Source organism: Ursus americanus, chromosome 22 (genome assembly GCF_024610735.1).
Source record: "Ursus americanus isolate L20-20 chromosome 22, mUrsAme1.1.p, whole genome shotgun sequence".
NCBI lineage: Eukaryota > Metazoa > Chordata > Mammalia > Carnivora > Ursidae > Ursus > Ursus americanus.
In genome coordinates this window covers 95,520-101,648 of record NC_142148.1, presented here as the reverse complement: position 1 = coordinate 101,648, position 6,129 = coordinate 95,520, and the positions used below count along the sequence as shown (strand labels likewise).

General features: G+C 41.8%; 1 long non-coding RNA gene across 1 annotated transcript; it reads left to right on the top strand.

Moving 5' to 3' along the window:
• Positions 1 to 2,826: 2,826 nt before the first annotated feature.
• Positions 2,827 to 4,972, top strand: LOC123792577 (uncharacterized). The gene is made up of 3 exons (XR_006779733.2): positions 2,827 to 3,008; positions 3,886 to 3,982; positions 4,078 to 4,972. It is a non-coding gene; the product is annotated as an uncharacterized LOC123792577 (long non-coding RNA).
• Positions 4,973 to 6,129: the final 1,157 nt, after the last annotated feature.

The following is a 6,129-nucleotide window of genomic DNA, read 5'->3' as shown; positions in this document are numbered from 1 at the left end:
GTTAAGATTTTCTTTCTTTCTTTTTTTTTTTTTTTAAAGATTTTGTTTATTTATTCGACAGAGATAGAGATAGCCAGCGAGAGAGGGAACACAAGCAGGGGGAGTGGGAGAGGAAGAAGCAGGCTCATAGTGGAGGAGCCTGATGTGGGACTTGATCCCATAACGCCGGGATCACGCCCTGAGCCGAAGGCAGACGCTTAACTGCTGTGCCACCCAGGCGCCCCTGGTCTGTTAAGATTTTCTATCTCTTCCTGTTTCAGTCTTGTTAGTTTTTAAGTTTCCAGGAATGCACCCGTTTCTTCCAGATTGCCTAATTTGTTGGCATATAGTTGCTAATAATATATATATATATATATATATATATATATATATATATATATATATATATATATATTTTAAAGATTTTATTTATTTGGCAGAGAGAGAGACAGCCAGCGAGAGAGGGAACACAAGCAGGGGGAGTGGGAGAGGAAGAAGCAGGCTCCAGTGGAGGAGCCCGATGTGGGGCTCGATCCCAGAACGCTGGGATCACGCCCTGAACCGAAGGCAGACGCTGAAGGACTGAGCCACCCAGGCGCCCCGCTAATAATATATTCTAACAATTGTCTGTATTTCCTTGGTATTGTTTGTGATCGCTCCCCTTTCATTCATGATTTTATTAATTTGGGTCCTTTCCCTTTCTTTTGGATAAGTCAGGCCAGAGGTTTATCGATCATATTAATTCTTTCAAAGAACCAGCTTCTAGTTTCGTTGATCTGTTCCACTGTTCTTCTGGTTTATATTTCATTGATTTCTATTCTAATCTTTATTATTTCTCTTCTCCTGCTGGGTTTAGGCTGTATTTGCTGTTCTTTCTCCAGGTCCTTTAGGTATATGGTTAGCTTGTGTATTTGGGATTTTTCTAATTTTTTGAGAAAGGCTTGTATTGCTATATACTTCCCTCTTAGGACCGCCTTTGCTGTATCCCATAGGTTTTGAACTGATGTGTTTTCATCCTCTTTAGTTTGCATGAATTGTTTAAGTTCTTCTTTAATTTCCTGGTTGCCCCATTCATTTTTTAGCAGGATGCTCTTTAACCTCCAAGTGCTTGAGTTTCTTCCAAATTTCTTCTTGTGTTTGAGTTCCAGTTTCAAAGCATTGTGGTCTGAAAGTATGCAGAGAATAATCTCAATCTTTTGGTGATGGTTGAGACCTGATTTGTGACCCAGTATCTGATCTATTCTGGAGAAAGTTCCATGTGCATTCGAGAAGAATGAGCATTCTGTTGATTTAGGATGGAATGTTCTGTAGATATCTGTGAAGTCCATCTGGTCCAGTGCGTCATTCAAAGCTCTTGTTTCTTTGTTGATCTTCTGTGTAGATGATCTGTTCAGCTGTGAGAGGGGTGTTGAAGTCTCCTACTACCCGTGTATGGTTATCAATATGTTTCTTTACTTTGGTATTAATTGGTTTATATAATTGGCTGCTCCCACGTCCAGGGCATAGATATTTACTGCTTTGTTAGATCATCTTGTTGGATAGACCCTTTATGTATGATATAGTGTCCATCTTCATTCCTTACTACAGTCTTTGGTTTAAAATCTAATTTGTCTGATATGAGGATTATTACTCCAGCTTTCTTTTGAGGTCCATTAGCATGATAAATTGTTCTTCACCCCCTCACTTTCAATCTAGAAGTGTCTTTAGGTCTAAAATGAGTCTGTTGTAGACAGCATATGGATGGGTCTTACTTTTTTATCCAATCTGATACCCTGTGTCTTTTGGTTTAAGCATTTAGCCCATTTACATTCAGAGTAACTATCAAAAGATATTAATTTAGTGCCATTGTATTGCCTGTAAAGTCCTTGTTTCTGTAGATTGTCTCTGTTACTTTCTGGTCTATATTACTCTTGGGGTCTCTCTTCACTTACAGAATCCCCTTTAAGATTCCTTGCAGGTCTGGCTTGGTGGTCACATAATCTTTCAGTTTCTGTTTGTCCTGGAGGCTCTTTATCTCTCCTTCCATTCTGAATGACAGCCTTGCTGGATACACTATTCTTGGCTGCATGTTCTTCTCATTTAGTACCCTGAATATACCTTGCCAGCCCTCTCTTGCCTGACAGGTTTCTGTGGATAGGTCTGATGTTATTCTGATGTTCCTCCCTCCACACATAAGGATCCTCCTCTCCCTAGCTGCTCTCAGGACAGCTTCTTTGGCTGTAAGATTTGCAAGGTTCACTAGTATATGTTGGGGTGTTGATCTATTGTTATTGATTTTGGGAGGGGTCCTCTGTGGCTCTTTGACTTGAATGCTTGTTTCCTTCCCCAGATTAGAAAAATTCTCAGCTATGATTTGCTCAAATATACCTTCTAGCTCTCTTTCTCTCCACCCTCTCTGGGATCCCAGCAATTCTGACGTTGGTTTGTTTCAAGGGATCATTAAATTCTTGTAGCCTTTCTTCATGGGCTATTAGTTGTCGTTCTCTCTTTTCCTCAACTTCCTTCCTTCCCATCAGTCTGTCCTCTAGATCACTTACTCTCTCTTTTGCCTCATTGACACTAGCTCGTAGTGTTTTTAAGTTCAGCCTGATTAGATCTCATTTCCACGCTTAGAGATTCTGTATTGTCATTTTTAAGTTCAGCCTGATTAGATCTCATTTCCACCCTTAGAGATTCTGTATTGTCATTTATGCTCTTTTCAAGCTTAGCTATTAACTTTATAATTGCTATCCTGAATGCTTTCTCTGACATCTTATATCCATATCCATTAGCTCTGTGGCAGAGAACATTGCCTCTGGCTCTTTCCTTTGTTGTGAATTCTTCTTTTTTGTCATTCTGCCCAGGGAAGGATGGGTGAGTGAATGAACAGAGTCCAAAATATCATCCACAATCCAAGCAGAATGCACCCTAGAAAAAAATCTGAATTGGTTGGAAGCCACCACAGAAAAGCAAACAGCCAAAGTGAAAGAAAACTATAAAAAAAAGGTGGAGGAGGAGAGACTATAATCTCACTGGGTGGACAAAGCAGGGTGAGTCACTTGTTCCTGATTGAATTTTGGTCTCTGTGTTAGAAGACACTACATCCCGAGGGAGTCCCAGAGACCATCACTGCACTTTGTGTCTTTGGGACTGTGAGCGGTTGTGGGCTCTTGTGTGCACCCAGCTCCACAGCCTTTTTGCCCCTCCCAGAGGACGGTAAACAGCCCACAAGTTCCAGTCCTTTACAGGGTGGTCAGGCAGAGAGTGGTTGCCATACTAGCCCATCTCCTGGTTTATGGTGACCAGAGCTGAGAGTCCCTTCTGGGCTCACTGACCACAACCAGTTTCTTTGCTCCACTTCTTGGGCACTGTATTGGTTCAGGCATCCCTGTTCTTTCTGTATCTCCTGAGATCCTGAGACCACAATGACCCATGTAGAATTCTGCCCTTTTCATCCCCTGAGCCCCTTTCAGAAAGGGATATTTCTCACCAGAGAAGATTTCTAAGGGTTCTGATTTGTGCTCTGTTGTTATATCATTTAATGGTAGCCAGCTTATGGAGCCTCCCTCCTGCTTCTGTTTATCTTCCAGTATCTCCCACAGATTCATGCCTGTGCACATCCTACCTTGCAAAAAAACAGTCGCTTTTCTGCTTGTAGAGGTCCAGACATATATTCTTAGATCTCAGGCTGATTTTGTGGGTGTTCAGAATGATTTGATAGATATCAAGCTAAATTCAAGTGACCAGATGAAATGAGGTCCCCTACTCTTCCGCCATCCTGCCTCCTTCTCTACTGTTATGTTTAGAGTCCCTTTTACCATGTGAGGTCACAGTCACTGAATTTGGGTGTTAGGATGTGCACACTTTGGGAGACCATTATTCTGCTTCCACATGTCTAATTTTATTTATTTATGCCTTCTCTCACAGCTGTGCCCTGAGAGACATGCAGAAAGAGAAGAGGTCATCTATTTGGGCTACCAGGTTCTGAGAATCCAAACGAGAGACCACCTGACCTGTGTTGTTGGTATAAGAGCCCCACTATTAGTCATCTCCCTTCTATTCCTTTCCAGACCTTGTATTCTAAATGCCCTTATCTGATTTGTCTTTTCTCGTTTAAAGTCCATCAGGCTACAGATGGTCCTGTCTGTGCAGCCACAAATGGAGACAGCCCCTACCGTCTTCTACCAAGGACCTTTGGACAGATCTCTGGGGATGAAACCCTGACTACGATTCTTCAACAAGGCCCCCGACCAGCAGGAAGCAGTTAGACCAGTCATTGCCCCCTTCCCTACCGGCAGTTAGGGTCACTTCCTCAGAGGGGGGAAAGTTAGGAGTTAGTTGGACAGTTAGGTAGTCAGGGTCAGGGTCCCCAACAAGAAAATATGGAGTCAGGACAGTTAAAATAGCACTGACATCCTGTTCTGCAGCTTAGACAGGACAACACGGACATTCTGCTCTGCAGCCTTTGCAGGAATGACTTCTGCAAAACGTCCTAAAATAAGACAATTAACCACGAAAGCATTTGTCAATATCATGGACAAGGGGCAGTTAAGATCTAAGCCCCCAGATGTTAGGGGAAAAAAAAAGACCATCAGCAAGTGGACATGAACCTACTAGGGAGACAGATATGTGACCAAAGCCCTGATTGGCACAACTCAGCACACCCTGCTTAAGAAAGTTCCACAAAAAGAGCTTATAAAAACCCCTAAACGTAGAAACTCCGGGTGCAACCCACTTGGGTCCCCTCCCTCTCTGGGAGCTTTGTACTCTTGCTCAATAAACTTTGTTTTGATGCCCACCACCCTTCGTCTGGTCTACCTCTTCATTCTTGGAAGCAGCATGACCAAGAACCCGGGCACTGAGGGGACACAAATCCTGTAACACCACGATGGAGAACATTCAACATCATGAAGGGATCTGTAGATTTATCAGAGATTGCAGGTTTAAATATGGACTAGACAATCATTTGGCAGTGCTGTTATTTCACTCAACAAGCTTTCACTGAGGACCTGAGCTGGACTGTCTACTAAGACTATGTAAAACCAATGTACTGGGTTTTTTCCACGCACAGACACATAAATGACAGTGATGTGATGTATAATACGATATTCATTAGACATATTCATATCTGTGTGCGACCAAGAGAATCTAAATAAATGTATTTCTTGAGAAAAAATAATAAAGAATAATAAAAAAGTGAAGGGTCAATGTATTGACACCCTTGTTAAGGAACCTGGATAGAACCTCAGATGGCCTCTATCCAACTCCATATCTTTCTCTTCCCTTTGATGGTGACTTTGTTATAATCTGTGTTTTGATATCATTTTTACTTGTGACTATAATTTTTGACTAACTCTAGCCTTACCACCCATATGTGGGTTCATAAACAACTGTTTGTTTGACTTGTGTTTGAACTTACACAGGGAGATCTAGTCCTTTGTAACTTGCATCATTTCCTCAGCACTTCCGTGTGAGAAATATTGTTTCAGTGTAAGGCGGCAGCAGGGCATGTGGCCTGGGGTGCAAAGTGTTAATAGCAAGTCATTCCCTCCCTCTTCAGGAGACCCAGAGTCCAGTGTCTTTGCCAGTTCTCCCTGTAACTCTCAGGATAGAATCTAACTGGTATGGGAATAACTGAGAAAATCCAAACGGAAGAAGGTGTGTAGCAGGAAGTAGGTGAGCTCTTCAGGCTAAATATGATAAATGAAGCTGGAACTTACCGATCTATGAGAAATGGCTACAACCACCCAACAACTTCCTTCCATTTTTCGGTAGTGATGATTTTAACTATCCCGGTAAGGACAAAACCATTTGGAGCTTAAATGCAAAGGCTAGTTGACTTTAAGTAAACCATGTATGTTTTATTAAAAAGAGATAATTTTTGAAATTGTTTGAGCATATCATTAAAACCTATGGATATAACCTGAGGAGTGTTTTAGAGGATTTGAGATTTTTGTCACCACATTAGAAGTTCGGTAGAATTTGGTCGTCCTCCTCTATATTCATGCTAAAGATGAGAATGTGCCTAATTATTAGCTCTGTGATCCCATAGCAGTTGGTTATGGATGAAATTAAATGAAGAATTCATTAGGTCAACTGGGTGGTGTAGTTGGTTAAGTATCCCACTCCTGGTTTCACCTCAGGTCATGATCTCAGTGTCATGAGATCGAG